Here is a 16,552-nt window from a genome sequence, read left to right as displayed (position 1 = left end):
TCGCTCGCTGTCACACTCATTTTGATGGTAATTAATGACATCAGTGCCAGGCGCGGGTGTGTGTGGGAGGGGGGGGGGGGCGGCAGGGGGGGAGGAGGTGCGGTGTGTGTGTGTGTGTGTGTGTGTATATGTGTGTGTGTGTGTGTGTGGGTGTGTGTGTGTGTGTGTGTGTGGGCGGGGGGGGGGGGGGGGTGGGATGCGTTTGTTTGCTGATGGAACCGTGGGAACAGGGGGCTCTCCAGGGTGCGTGAGTCAGGGGCTCCAACAATCCTTCCCTCCCTCCTCCTCCTCTGGTCCCCTGACTCTCTCCTCCTCCTCCTCCTCCTCCTCCTCCCTCCTCCTCCTCCTCCTCCTCCTCCTCTGGTCCCTGACTCTCTCCTCCTCCTCCTCCTCCTCCTCCTCCTCCTCCTCCTCCTCCTCCTCCCCCTGGTCCCTGACTCTCTCCTCCTCCTCCTCCTTCTCCTCCTCCTCTGGTCCCTGACTCTCTCCTCCTCCTCCTCCTCCTCCTCTGGTTCCTGACTCTCTCCTCCTCCTCCTCCTTCTCCTCCTCCTCTGGTCCCCTGACTCTCTCCCTCCACCTCCTCTCCTCCTCCTCCTCCTCCTCCTCCTCCTCCCTCCTCCTTCTCCTCCTCCCCTGGTCCCTGACTCTTCTCCCTCCTCCTCTTCCTCCTCCTCTGGTCCCTGACTCTCTCCCTCCTCCTCTTCCTCCTCCTCTGGTCCCTGACTCTGTCCCCTCCTCCTCCTCCTCCTCTTCCTCCTCCCCTGGTCCCTGACTCTCTCTCTCCTCCTCCTCCTCCTCCTCTTCCTCCTCCCCTGGTCCCTGACTCTCTCCTCCTCCTCCTCCCCTGGTCCCTGACTCTCTCTCTCCTCCTCCTCCTCCTCCTCCTCCTCCCCTGGTCTCTGACTGAATGGATGTAGGTACATATGGATGTATATAGTCCCTGTTAACCCTCTCTTTATGTTACTACTATCTCTCTCTCTTTCTATCTATCTATCTATCTATCTATCTATCTATCTATCTATCTATCTATCTATCTATCTATCTATCTATCTATCTATCTATCTATCTATCTATCTATCTATCTTTCTCTCTCTCTCTCTCTCTCTCTCTCTCTCTCTCTCTCTCTCTCTCTCTCTCTCTCTCTCTCTATCTATCTTTCTCTCTCTCTCTCTCTCTCTCTCTCTCTCTCTCTCTCTCTCTCTCTCTCTCTCTATCTATCTATCTATCTATCTATCTATCTATCTATCTCTATCTTCATCTATCTATCTATCTATCTATCTATCTATCTATCTATCTATCTATCTATCTATCTATCTATCTATCTATCTATCTATCTATCTATCTATCTATCTATCTATCTATCTATCTATCTATCTATCTATCTATCTATCTATCTATCTATCTATCTATCTATCTATCTATCTATCTATCTATCTATCTATCTAATCTATCTATCTATCTATCTATCTATCTATCTATCTATCTATCTATCTATCTATCTATCTATCTATCTATCTATCTATCTATCTATCTATCTATCTATCTATCTATCTATCTATCTATCTATCTATCTATCTATCTATCTATCTATCTATCTATCTATCTATCTATCTATCTTACTAGCTCCCTCCTTGCTGTCTGTGTGTGTGAGCAGTGTGAGTAGTCTGCCCCCTGTCTGCCAGTCTGGGAACTCCCAGCAGCACTCAGGTCTCCACAGAAGAGCAGCAACGTCCAGTCAGGAGGAAAGGATGTTCAGTGATGCCCAGGATAGTGCTGTTGCTGGCGTAAAAACACAGTCTTTTTATTTAGAAATGGGTAATTTCCCATCATTATTTCCCAAAGCTGCAGGTGTGAATTTGGAAAAAGTCCAAGTTTTCACAACTACAGCAATTCTCTGTTCCAGATATGACCGTTTATCCAGTACCATTTTACAATAGCCTGTTTATCACCAGAGCTGGACCAGGAGTCAGGGACCAGGGGAGGAGGAGGAGGAGAGAGTCAGGGACCAGAGGAGGAGGAGGAGGAGGAGGCAGGGACCAGGGGAGGAGGAGGAGGAGGAGGAGGAGAGAGTCAGGGACCAGGGGAGGAGGAGGAGGAGAGAGTCAGGGACCAGGGGAGGAGGAGGAGGAGAGAGTCAGGGACCAGGGGAGGAGGAGGAGGAGAGAGTCAGGGACCAGGGGAGGAGGAGGAGGAGGCAGGCTTAAGTCCACGTCTGGGAAATCATTTCATTCATTCCCACACATTGGATCAAATGCATGAACCATTGAGGCGGCGCAGCAGCCGCCCGACGGCACGTCCTGACATCTAACCCCCATGTCTGGAGCCCCATTGTAGCTGTGGCACCTCAAGCCGCCGCATGCCACAGGATGGCTGGCCTCTACAGCAGAGGCCCCGGAGGAGGAGGCCCGGGGCCCTCACTAGACAAGACCTTCGGGGGGTGGGGGGGGGGGATGAGGGCTGGTTGAGGGGGACCATGTTCCCTCTCTGAGGTGGAGGCCAGGGTTGCCCCCCTGCTCTCTCTGTCTCTGTCCCATCAGTCAGACACCCCCCCACACACACACACACGCACACCACTCCCCCTACATGTGGCCCCTGAATATGCATGTGTGATTGATGGGGGCTACTCACTCACTCAGGACCACTTCTGCGTTTTGGGGAGACACAATGGGGAGCTCTGTCACCCCCCCCTCTGTCCCCCCCCCCACCCCCCCCACCCCCAGACAGTCTGACCACACGCAGGGGAATGTGAGGGGCGGAGTTAGAGAGACATGCCAGATCTCCACAGGGAGAACGCAATATGAGTAAGGGTAAATACAAGAAAAAGTACTTGCAGTCCTGTACTGTAGATCGTAAATGTGTTCAGTTATTCGACCAATCATTTGAATGGAATATACTTCTCACATGTTCTATTTTGAAGACCATTATGTGCAAAAAACAACACATTTACTGTAAACAGGCGTCAAGTCAAACTCAGCTGCATAGTCCAGACCTGGTGATGTAGTTGGAAAGAGAAAGAGAAAGGGGAGCGTTTCTCTACTCAGTCGAAATGGTAACAATTAATCTGACCTGCCCTGTCTGTCTGTCTGTCTGTCTGTCTGTCTGTCTGTCTGTCTGTCTGTCTGTCTGTCTGTCTATCTGTCTGTGTGGAATGTGCACCGCCTTATTTCTCAAGAGCCTCAAGCCTTCACTCACTCTGCCTCATTCACACATATGTGTGTGTGTGTGTGTGTGTGTGTGTGTGTGTGTGTGTGCGTGTGTGTGTGTGTGTGTGTGTGCGTGTCTGCGTGTGTGTGTGTGTGTATGTGTTTGAGTGAGTGAGTGTTTCGCATGTGTATGTGTCCATGTCCGTGTGTCTGTGTGTGTGTGTGTGTGTGTGTGTGTGTGTGTGTGTGTGTGTGTGTGTGTGCTGGCGTGTGTGTGTGTGTGCCACCCAGGAGGTCCCCAGGGGGAGGGGCCCTGGTCAGACGGCCGGCGGTGACAGAGACGTCTCGCCAGGAGGAACAATACCTCCGGCCCCGGCCGCCCGCTCTCTCCCGCTCTCCGCCTCGCCTAGCAACCAGCCTCCAGCCCCTAGCAACGGGAGCCTAGTCATGGGAAAGGCCTCGCCACCGTAGCAACGGGACCCTACAGCCGCAGAGCGCGGGCCTCCTCTGTGCCCGACTGAAAAGGCTTCTTTATTTATCCAGTGTGAAGTTCATCTGATGGCCCGGGGACATGTCCCTCCCACTTCTCTGTCACCAGAGAGACGCCAGTCCCCCCCTCTCTGTCACCTGTCACACGCAGAAAAGAGAGACGCAGCGTGGGAGGGAGAGAGGGAAGGGGCGGGTCCTCAGAGAGGGAAGGGGCGGGTCCTCAGAGGATCAGATCAGGACTGATCTAGGTAGATCCCAAAGAGGGCCTGAACACACCTCTGCTGAGCAGTTAGGCCGGGCCCCTGGTCATGATGCTGAAGCCAGGCGGCGGCAGGGGGGGCGTTAGGCTAGGCTAGAGGAGAGGAGAGGAGAGGAGAGGCTAGGCTAGGCTAGAGGAGAGGAGAGGAGGAGGGCTGGGAAGGAGAGGAGGAAGAGGACAGTGGAGGAGGAGAGGAGAGGAGGAGGGCTGATCTCAAATAATAATTCGTCTCAAATCATTTTCTTGTTTTGACACTATTGCTTGTGACCCCTGCTGCCTTAGTCCAGATATTTATACTATCAAAACCAGAAAGGTTAAAACTGAACACCACCACTGAGAATAACGAGTTAAAATCCATGCATCCATCCATCCTGCTGCTATTATGATGGTATTATGGTGGTATTATCGTTGTATTGTATGCACTATTTATTATGTCTATTTTTACTCTATCTTTTCCGTACCTTCTTTGTTCTTCTTGCTGCTGTAATGCCCACATTTCCCTCCTGGGGACTATTAAAGTTAGTCTTACATTATGCGTTCACAAAACAATGGCAACTGAATAATACTGACACTCCAGATGGTTCCAACAGAAGGTCCATGAAGAGGTGTAGTTTTGTTAAGTACTGTACCTCCTTTTGTCTGGCTGTGGGTTGAATTTAGGAGGTCTGTTGTATCAGTGCCTTTTATCTCCTCTCTCTCTCTGTCTCTGTCTCTCCCTCTTTCTTCTCCTCTCTCTCTCTCTCCATAGTTTTTTCTCTGGCTCTGTCAGGTAACCATTGTTTCCCCCTGGGCTGGGCTAGGCTGGGCTGGGCTGGGCTGGGCTGGGCTGGGCTGGGCTGGGCTGGGCTAGACTAAGCTAGGCAAGGCAAGGCAAGGCAAGGCAAGGCAAGGCAAGGCAAGGCAAGGCAAGGCAAGGCAAGGCAAGGCAAGGCAAGGCAAGGCAAGGCAAGGCAAGGCTTGGCTGAGCTAGGATCGACATTGTAGAGATAACAGGATTGACTAGATGGCAAGCATGGAGATGGATGAGCTGGCTGCAACAGTCTGTGCTGGCAGTGCTTAGCTTTTCTCACACACACTTTTTGTCTGTCTGTTAGTCAGAAGGATTATGTAAAAACTACCGGACCGATTTTGGCTTTCATACCTGCTGCCTTGGTGTGGAACCAGAACCCTGTCTTCTGCTCCTCTCTCACCAGTACCCCCCCCCCCCCACACACACACACACACAATACAATACATACACACACACACACACACACACACCCAATACATCACACACGCACGCACGCACACACACACACACACACACACACACACACACCCTCCCTCTCTCTCTCTATCCATCAGAACTCAGTTGAACACCATAATTACAAACATTCCTCAGTTACTAAACTAGCCAAACAGGAGAGAAACACAATGTGACCAGTGTTAATTTTGTTGATGAGAACTATGACGAAAACTATTCGTCAAAGACATTTTCGGGGTTATCGTCACAAGACGATAACTAAATAAAAATGAATGTATGATGACAAAAACTATGACTATATCTATTCACATTTTCGTCAACAAATAAAAACTAGACTAAAATGGTTATGGAGGGACGTATGGGAAAAGTTCAAATCAGAATGTCGAGGTTCGGGATGTGCGCAGTTGGATCATGGATGTATTAATAGAGTGAGTTGGATGCAACCTACAGGCAGCCTGTTGTGTGTAGGCCTACATTTGAATAGTACCGTTGCTACACCGGCCGGCGGGAAGTCAACTAACAGCATACGACTGCTGCGCCTGAACTGTTCAGTAAATTACCACAGTTCAGAAATGTCTTTGTCAACGTTCGCACACCGGGAGAAAGAGGAGAGCAGACATCTGGATAAACTTCATATTTGATGCAAAGGAAAACAAAACCATTTGTAAACCGTGTGGGGTGAAAATTACTGGCAAAAATACAACAAACTTAAAGCGACATTTGGAGAACAGTCATCCCGAAATTCACGAGAAGGTAAGCACCCCCCCACCCCCGGCTAACGTTACTGTATTAACTAAACCCAAGCTGGTGTGTTTCTGAAATACTTCAAATACAATACAAGCTAAAATAAACCAGTGTTTCACGTAGGTTTGTGGCGGGGGAGAACGTAAGTGTCTGATCATTGCAACGCTAACGTTAGTGGCTAGCTAATGTTAGGCACAGGTTAGCTAGCAACAAGTGGGGCTATGCTTGTGGCGGCTGGCGGGGTATCTAGCGTTAGCTAGTCTGGGTAAGCTAGCTAAGCAACTACTGCTGCTGTCTAATGTTATACTGTAGCTAGATGGATAAGACACGAACAGTTAGCTACCTGGCGCCACCATAGCCCCTCTCCTCCGGTGTGACGTTAGCTAGCCTGTGCCTAATGTTAGCTAGCCTGACTAGCCAACTAGTGCTGACATGATAATGTTATAGCTTGCTATATCAGGCAAAAAACACAGTTAGCATCAGACTGGGGGAGAGGAATGCTTCATTATGAAACTGTCTGACAGAAGCAGCCACGCTTCTGTCAGTCTGCCCCAGGGCAGCTGTAGCTATGTATCTTACCACCACCGGTATGACTGTGTCTGAATGAATACTGGACTCTGTAAAGCACTCTGGGTTTCATGAAGGGCGCTATATAAATCCAACTTGATTGATTGATTGAACTAAGCCTGTTAAATTTGAGTTGTCTAAATCTATGGTAGATTTTGTCGACTAAAATCGTAATGATATTTAGTCAACTAAAACTAGACTAAAACTAAAACAAGTCAGATGACTAAAATATTACTAAAACTAAATGGCATTTTAGTCAAAAGACTATGACTAAAACAAAATCATAATTTGCTGTCAAAATTAACACTGGTCTGAAAAAAAAACGCCATACATACCCCTTATGTTTTTTTTCAGGTGGAAATAATTAAATTTGTCACTGCTCGGCCTAGTAATGGACTAGAGACAACTGGGTGGGAGATCTCTGATTAGAATTGCTTGGCCTATATACCTGTGAATGTTCATGAAGATTGTAGATAAAAATAAATTTGGTCTGAAAAAAAAAAAAGCCATACATACCCCTTATGTTTTTTTTCAGGTGGACATAATTAAATTTGTCACTGCTCGGCCTAGTAATGGACTAGACACACTTGGGTGGCTGATCTCTGATCAGAATTGCTTGTACTATATACCTGTGAATGTTCATGAAGATTGTAGACAAAAAATAAATTTGGTCTGAAAATAAACCGCCATACCTTTTTTAGCGATGAATGATGAATGATGTGTATGAGAAGTTCCAGATGCAGTGAGAGTTTGTTGTCCAGCAGCCACTCCCTTACATTTTCAAGCTCTCTACTAACATACAATTTTTATTTATTTTTATTAAGAGGATTTACCAGGCTGTACCGTTGGTGTAAATTCCGCCACCACCCCTGGGCGGACCAACTACCTCCAGTCCAGGGAACCGAGCAGTGTGCATGACCCTGCCCCCGCTCGCTATTCTGTCTCAACTCCTCCCCCTATTCTACCCATGATCTATTGTGTCATGTGGAAGCAGTACAAGGAGGAATCCTGGGGACGGCTACCAGGCCGGCCTGCTACCAGGCCCCACCGTTGGTGTAATTCCAGCCACCACCCCTGGGTGGACCCTGCCCCTGCTGGCTGAAACCTGAACCATCTCAGATTGAAGGTTGAAAAGGACTTTGAATAGAGAGTTTATATTTTTATTTCTTTGTTTATTGACGCAGTCACAAAGCCATGATCAAATAAACCCACCCATGAACTTTTGTGAAGTCTGGACCAAACTGTTCTCTCAAATTTTAGGCCCATCTCTCTTTTTTATCCAAAGTACTGTAAAAGATTGCTTCCATTCAGTTGCACTCTTTTTTAGCGATGAATGATGAATGATGTGTATGAGAAGTTCCAGATGCAGTGAGAGTTTGTTGTCCAGCAGCCACTCCCTTACATTTTCAAGCTCTCTACTAACATACAATTTTTATTTATTTTTATTAAGAGGATTTACCAGGCTGTACCGTTGGTGTAAATCCCGCCACCACCCCTGGGCGGACCAACTACCTCCAGTCCAGGGAACCGAGCAGTGTGCATGACCCTGCCCCCGCTCGCTATTCTGTCTCAACTCCTCCCCCTATTCTACCCATGATCTATTGTGTCATGTGGAAGCAGTACAAGGAGGAATCCTGGGGACGGTTGCCAGGCCGGACTGCTACCAGGCCTTATGTTTTTTTTCCCCTTCCAGGTGGACATAATTAAATTGTTCACTGCTCGGCCTAGTAATGGACTAGACACACGTAGGTGGAAGATCTATGATCAGAATTGCTTGGCCTATATACCTGTGAATGTTCATGAAGATTGTAGATAAAAATTAATTTGGTCTGAAAAAAAAAAAGCCATACATACCCCTTATGTTTTTTTTCAGGTGGACATAATTAAATTGTTCACTGCTTGGCCTAGGAATGGACTAGAGACACCTGGGTGGCAGATCTATGTTCAGAATTGCTTGGCCTATATACCTGTGAATGTTCATGAAGATTGTAGATAAAAAAAAAATTGGTCTGAAAAAAAAAAAGCCATACATACCCCTTATGTTTTCTTTCAGGTGGACATAATTAAATTGTTCACTGCTTGGCCTAGGAATGGACTAGAGACCCCTGGGTGGCAGATCTATGATCAGAATTGCTTGGCCTACATACCTGTGAATGTTCATGAAGATTGTAGATAAAAATAAATTTGGTCTTAAAAAACAAACGCCATACATACCCCTTATGTTTTTTTTCAGATGGACATAATTAAATTGTTCACTGCTCGGCCTAGGAATGGACTAGAGACCCCTGGGTGGCAGATCTATGATCAGAATTGCTTGGCCTATATACCTGTGAATGTTCATGAAGATTGTAGATAAAAATTAATTTGGTCTGAAAAAACAAACGCCATACATACCCCTTATGTTTTTTTTCAGATGGACATAATTAAATTGTTCACTGCTCGGCCTAGTAACGGACTAGACACACCTAGGTGGCAGATCTATGATCAGAATTGCTTGGCCTATATACCAGAGAATGTTCATGAAGATTGTAGATAAAAATAAATTTGGTCTGAAAAAAAAAAAGCCATACATACCCCTTATGTTTTTTTTCAGGTGGACATAATTAAATTGTTCACTGCTTGGCCTAGGAATGGACTAGAGACCCCTGGGTGGCAGATCTCTGATCAGAATTGCTTGTACTACATACCTGTGAATGTTCATGAAGATTGTAGATAAAAATAAATTTGGTCTTAAAAAAAAAAGCCATACATACCCCTTATGTTTTTTTTCAGGTGGACATAATTAAATTGTTCACTGCTTGGCCTAGGAATGGACTAGAGACCCCTGGGTGGCAGATCTCTGATCAGAATTGCTTGTACTACATACCTGTGAATGTTCATGAAGATTGTAGATAAAAATAAATTTGGTCTTAAAAAAAAAAGCCATACATACCCCTTATGTTTTTTTTCAGGTGGAAATAATTAAATTGTTCACTGCTTGGCCTAGGAATGGACTAAAGACCCCTGGGTGGCAGATCTATGATCAGAATTGCTTGGCCTATATACCTGTGAATGTTCATGAAGATTGTAGATAAAAAAAGTTTTTTTTCAGATGGACATAATTAAATTGTTCACTGCTCGGCCTAGTAATGGACTAGACACACCTAGGTGGCAGATCTATGATCAGAATTGCTTGGCCTATATACCAGAGAATGTTCATGAAGATTGTAGATAAAAATAAATTTGGTCTGAAAAAAAAACGCCATACATACCCCTTATGTTTTGTTTCAGGGGGAAATAATTAAATTGTTCACTGCTTGGCCTAGGAATGGACTAGAGACCCCTGGGTGGCAGATCTATGATCAGAATTGCTTGGCCTATATACCAGAGAATGTTCATGAAGATTGTAGATAAAAATAAATTTGGTCTGAAAAAAAAAAAGCCATACATACCCCTTATGTTTTTTTTCAGGTGGACATAATTAAATTGTTCACTGCTTGGCCTAGGAATGGACTAGACACACCTAGGTGGCAGATCTATTATCTGAATTGCTTGGCCTATATACCAGAGAATGTTCATGAAGATTGTAGATAAAAATAAATTTGGTCTGAAAAAAAAAAAGCCATACATACCCTTAATGTTTTCTTTCAGGTGGAAATAATTAAATTGTTCACTGCTTGGCCTAGGAATGGACTTGAGACCCCTGGGTGGCAGATCTATGATCAGAATTGCTTGTACTACATACCTGTGAATGTTCATGAAGATTGTAGATAAAAATAAATTTGGTCTGAAAAAAAAACGCCATACATACCCCTTATGTTTTTTTTCAGGGGGAAATAATTAAATTGTTCACTGCTTGGCCTAGGAATGGACTAGAGACCCCTGGGTGGCAGATCTATGATCAGAATTGCTTGGCCTATATACCTGTGAATGTTCATGAAGATTGTAGATAAAAATTAATTTGGTCTGAAAAAACAAACGCCATACATACCCCTTATGTTTTTTTTCAGATGGACATAATTAAATTGTTCACTGCTCGGCCTAGTAATGGACTAGACACACCTAGGTGGCAGATCTATGATCAGAATTGCTTGGCCTATATACCAGAGAATGTTCATGAAGATTGTAGATAAAAATAAATTTGGTCTGAAAAAAAAAAAGCCATACATACCCCTTATGTTTTTTTTTCAGGTGGACATAATTAAATTGTTCACTGCTCAGCCTAGGAATGGACTAATTAATGCTGGCCCGACGCTGGCGCAATGTTGGCACAATGCTGGCACGACGCTGGCACAATCCTTTTCAAGAGCCCCTTGTCACCCAAGGATGTGAAAAGTGCCTTCCTGCTGAGTCCTACCCCTCAACCTCAGTGCTCAATAATCCCCTTAGAATCCAATCTCATCCTGCCTCTGATTTCCTCTCGTAGTCTCCACCTTTCTCCCTCAAACTGTGTAACAGAAAGTGTTCAACGTTTTCTTCCACACCACAGTCCACACATCTATTATTATCCCTCTTTCGCTGTTCCTCGTTATGAATGATTACTTTTTTAAGCTGTGCAGCTGCTTCTAAGTATGCGACACATGTCCATAGCATATCTATGGTAGATTTTGTCGACTAAAATCGTAATGATATTTAGTCAACTAAAACTAGACTAAAACTAAAACAAGTCAGATGACTAAAATATGAATAAAACTAAATGGCATTTTAGTCAAAAGACTATGACTAAAACAAAATCATAATTTGCTTTAAAAATTAACACTGGATGTGACGCAGTCTGGATTCCGGCTGTGTTGTCTTTGAAGCAGCAAATGTCCTTTTGTGATGAGAGCTAAGAGAATGAGGAAAAGCAGAGATAGTGATCTACTTGGACGCCGGCCTAGAGTAAGAACAGAGGGGGGGCATGGCAACGGCCACAACAGCCTGCGCTGGCAGTGCATAGCTCTTCTCTGCCAGGGACAGGGCGGTCGTGCCCTTGGGGTCGGGCGTGGAGGGCTTCCTAGCTGAGCCCCAGGCGGAGGAGCACGAGGACGGCGGCCATGTCGGGTTCCAGCGGCGGGGAGACAGTCGTCATTGCTTCGTTCCACCCTGTAGCTCTGGTAGCTCTGGCAGCTCTGGCAGCTCTGGTTGCTCTGGTAGCTCTGGCAGCTCTGGTAGCTCTGGTAGCTCTGGCAGCTCTGGCAGCTCTGGCAGCTCTGGCAGCTCTGATAGCTCTGGTAGCTCTGGCAGCTCTGGCAGCTCTGGCAGCTCTGGTAGCTCTGGCAGCTCTGGTAGCTCTGGCAGCTCTGGTAGCTCTGGCAGCTCTGGTTGCTCTGGTAGCTCTGTTAGCTCTGGTAGCTCTGGCAGCTCTGGTAGCTCTGGTAGCTCTGGCAGCTCTGGCAGCTCTGATAGCTCTGGTAGCTCTGGCAGCTCTGGCAGCTCTGGTAGCTCTGGTAGCTCTCACTCTCACGAAGGGACGTAGCGGCGCTCTCAGGGAAGCAGGTCGGCCCCGTCCCGCCTCCACGATCGTCTCCAGGTAAGGCCGGGAGGAGACGAGGCGCAGGCTGGAGGTCGACCCGTAGCAGACGGGGCTCCTCAGGGGCGGAACGCCGAGACCCTCTCCCTCGTCTGAGCCGCCCTCCGCAGGCGCAGGGTCTTCATCCCCTGGCGACGGCAGGTGGTCGAAAGAGTCTCCGGAGGCTCCAGTTGAGCTGGCGTGCTGAGGCCCCAAGCAGCGGAAGCAGAGCGGATGTCCCACGTCACTGTGAAAACCGCAGAATCTCTCAGCTGGGTTAGGCAGCGCCGGCCGGGGCGCCCCGAGGGACGCCGCCAGCTCCACGGTGAATCATCGCTGGCTAGTCATCATCTTCCTTCTTCGCAGTCGTTCGTGAGCGGAAAGTTTCTGGGAGGAGTTTTGTGGTCTCTTCAATGGCCTTTCCACGAGCTGGTGTGCGTCATGTGCTGACAAGTGATTTCACCTTCAGGCTAAATGAACTTAGGCCAACCAATTATGTAATTATTCAATTCACAATGGCATTAGCTGGAAAAATCCCAACAACAAGAAACACTATCTGTGTGACTGTCAAACATATTCACTTGGAACACAATATGCAGGTGAATATGTTTATGCAGTGCTCAGCCCGGGCGCGTGGGTTTGATCGCCTGTCAGCCTGTTGCCACTGCTAGAGATATCGACACCATGGCATCCACATTCCATTTTATGCATAACACATTATACCAAGGCTAGGTTTCACCCATGCAGTAACATTCCAAAACGCAGCAGTAAAGACACATGAGAGGCCATGGTGCCTGTGACCATCACCTTACTAACCCTATTACGCCCCCTCACACACACACACACACACACACACAAACACGCACACACCTTATAGGAGCACATCCATCCCCAGGCTGACAACCTAAGGGCGTATTCACATATGTTAGTGCACCATTGATGCGCACCAAAAGCGAAAGTGATACACTGTTTCATTTCTCAGCTACTGTGGTTCGCTTTCACACAGCAGTTTATTTACTCTGGTCCAAATGCAGCACCACAAGTCACATGAAAAGGCTTAGTGCTGTCATTGGTCAATATCTTTCTGGGGGCGGGTGCAAGAGCGTCATGAAAAACCTTTTAGGTCAAACATATGGTGTGCACAAGGGAATTGCGTCGGTCCGAGGTCGCGCGCTTTCACACCATAACTGGTGCGCACAAGAATTCGGTTGAAGCCGCTCCGAGACCACCCCTTCTGGAGGGTCTTGGTGCGGCTGTTTTGGTGCGCACCTGAGTGCGATTGCTGTGTTCACACAGGCTTAAACGAAGCGCTCTCGGGCCCAAAGCTCATTTGGTGCGCACTAACTAGTGTCTGTGTGAATACACCCTTAGGTCCACAGCAACACACACAGGAAGTTAGGAGCCTCTATGACCCATGACCAGTAAGTTATTGGTCTAGGCTTGGGAGCCAATCACCATGCAAGTGGGCGTGGTCTTAAGGCAGCAACACACACACCAAGCTGGGAGGCTCCATGAGCCTTGACCGGTAAAGTGGACGAGCGGTTAAAGCTACATGAGATAACTAGGCACTTTGGCAGCCCCTCTGGTTGTGATAAAATCGGCACTGCGTTTTAAGAACCACACTTCCCACAATCCTCCACTCACTAGCTGTAATGATGGGAAAAAATTATAACAAACGCATGTGGCGCAGACTGGATTGGAAGATTGTAGCTACTTTCTGAAAAGATCAATGCAGGTAAATACTGGTCTTCTTTCTTGTATGCGCATGTAGATTTCGTTTCGCGGGGCAAAGTGTTTGTTGTCTTCCTGATATTGTGACACGCAAAACGTGTCACTTCCGTTTCCACCACAAGATTTCCCGTATTTTCCTTTAATCTGATTTGAGGCTTTCTGCCGCCTTTCAGAGGAGGCCACGCCCCCCAGGGAGGGACAATGGTGGCCCAAGTGGTTTCACACACAGTCCTGGGGTCATGTGACCCAGGCGGGATGAGGAGCTCCCTACACTCCCAGGGCCGGTGTAGCAGTCTGAGGGTTAGAACTATGGAAATATGACTATGACTACGTATCATTTCTGATTATACCGCGGTTATTACAAATATGAAGGAAAATGGATTTAATACATTAAATCAACTTGTATAGGGCACCACCCTGTTCTGTACAGGGAAACAGATAACCCTCATCAATAGTCTAATTTATCAATCTCAGTCTGAAGGAGGAGGTCTTGACTCAATTAAGTGACCTTATGTGATGACTCTAGGACATGATCAAAGGTTAATAATATTTATTGAACTTATGCTAATCAATTATCAAAATAATATTAAAACACAATACAATAATAGATGGACAATAGACAATATGAAAACACAGCAGAAATGAAAAGAAAGATGTCATAGATTATCACAGCCTATCCTAAATCCTCTAAGCTTAAACAACACTTAGCATCACACCACATCAAAGGAGAATGCTGGATGTCAACCTTACAGGTGTGTTTAGCGAGGTGTCCGGAGGTGTTGTCTGGCTCAACGAAGGGAAGAGGCACATGACTGATGGTCGGTCGCTTGATTTGATGCAGGGTGTAGCGCGCCTGCGCTCCCGTTGAAAAAGTGATGGTAGACTGTTGTGCGAAGGTTGATGTTTGCGGAGGTTAGAGTTCAATTTCAGCGCTGCTCGGTGTACAGCAACTAAAATGGTTCAGAGTTTCAAAGTTGCAAATGTCTCATTCACAACCTCTGCTCTCACCAGAGGTGGATCGTTTGAAGAGTTTGTGTAAATTCCTAAGTCCCTGGTGTTGACTACAGAGATCTTAGCTAGCAGTTCAGCAATTCCATGGATACAGATTGATTTTCCTTAATCAAGCACAAGCTTGGATCCTGGGGTTACGGGTTACTTGGAGAACACAGACCCTGAGAGACTTGAGAGAACTTGAGAGAGAGAACATCTGTCTGGTCCCTACTTAAAAAGGGACTTGAGGTGTGTCCTGTTTGCATAGACAGCACCAATAGGTCACACAGAGTGACCCCCACTCCTGTCATAAAGGGAGCCAAGATTCTCTAAGAAGTCTGAAATCATCAAATATCGCTTTTATGGTTTCAACATATGGTTTCAATACTACATTTCCCCAACATGCATAATCAACTGATTCATGATTTTAGCTTCAGGTTGATACCAAACATTATTAGGTTGACTTAGCAGCATAGAACCAGTTATTTACAACACACAGTAACACTTGGTTACAAATACAATGCATCATTCCCCAACTTTACTCCCAGGGCTTATTCTTGTTGGTTGGTTGCATCACATAGTTGGGAGAAAGTGATTGCACTTTATTAAAGAAACAAGACAAAGAATGTAATTCCTGTCTCACTGTGTGAGTCTGCTGTTAAGAGATCTTCCTTGGAATGTGTGGCCTGGGTTTATTACCACAGGGGGGGTAGAGCAGGATGTCCTGGGCCTGCAAGATCTTTATCAGGCGTCAGCAACATTCCAGTTGGTGAGATGGTCTCACAATATGGTCTGTCATGTCCATCATCTGCTTCACCGGTGTGTGTGTGTGTGTGTGTTCACTGCAGCAGGGCTTGCCCACCTGCCCACACTCTTCACACTTGACATTACCAGGGGCACCTCTGTTACAGTCCCCTTGCTTCCCTCTCTCACCTTGTGTCCGTACCTCCCCCTCCACCCCCCCCCCCCCACTTGCACTTTACTTTTACTATATCTCAATTGTTCTTAATGTCTCTTTTGTAAAGCACTTTGAACTGAATTTCATGTCACGAAAGGTGCTCTGTAAATAAAGTTTATTATTATTTTATTATTATTATTATTATTATTATTATGCAATATTGTCTGCCACATAGGAACTGTCACTCACCAACTCAAATGATTCTATTTGGATTTGCCTTCCTGATCAAAGAGGTCCATTCTTCAGTATCCCATTGGCTGTGGTCTTCCTGATAACCAGCATACTATAACCATCCATCCATCCATGCATGGTATAACCTCGTGGTTGATCCATTTACAACCTCAATAAAATCCCCCTGCTGACTTTTCCTCTCAATAACCCCACTGTCACCAGCCGACCCGACAGGGCGCCACCAGGCCACCGTCCAGCCCGTGGGTTCAGAGTTCATTAAACTCCACGGCGATTGGTCAGGAAATGACCCTGTTGACTGCTCTGTCCAGCGTCTCCGCTGGGACTCATCAACATGATAACATGATAATGCTGGGGATTGGGGAGGGTGTGAGGTGTGACGTCTACCATCTTCCAGGGTCCAGTTCCCAGGGAGGTAGCAGAGCAGGGGTGTGACAGCAAGGGCATCCTGGCCTCTGATCTGGCCTCTTCCTCTGACCTTGGGGAGAGGGTATGGGGGGTAGTTGGGGAGGGGGTGTTTGAAGGGATGGGGGGTAGTTAAGGGTCAGAGCATCTTGTTTGGTCAACCAGGCAGACATGTCAGGAGTCAGGGGTGAGATGCATCAATGCCACTCCAATGACGGCTGTGGTCACTATCAGATGCTATCCAGAGTGGTGACATCATTCCAGCTCCTGGCCTGTGCTGGACCTGCTGGTCCCAGGTCTGTGGTGTCCAATAATTAACTGACTGACATGACTGAGCATCATGTGTCTAATTATACTGTATAA

This window comes from Borostomias antarcticus, assembly GCF_949987555.1.
Source record: "Borostomias antarcticus genome assembly, chromosome: 4".
NCBI lineage: Eukaryota > Metazoa > Chordata > Actinopteri > Stomiiformes > Stomiidae > Borostomias > Borostomias antarcticus.
Note: the sequence above shows the minus strand (reverse complement) of the source record.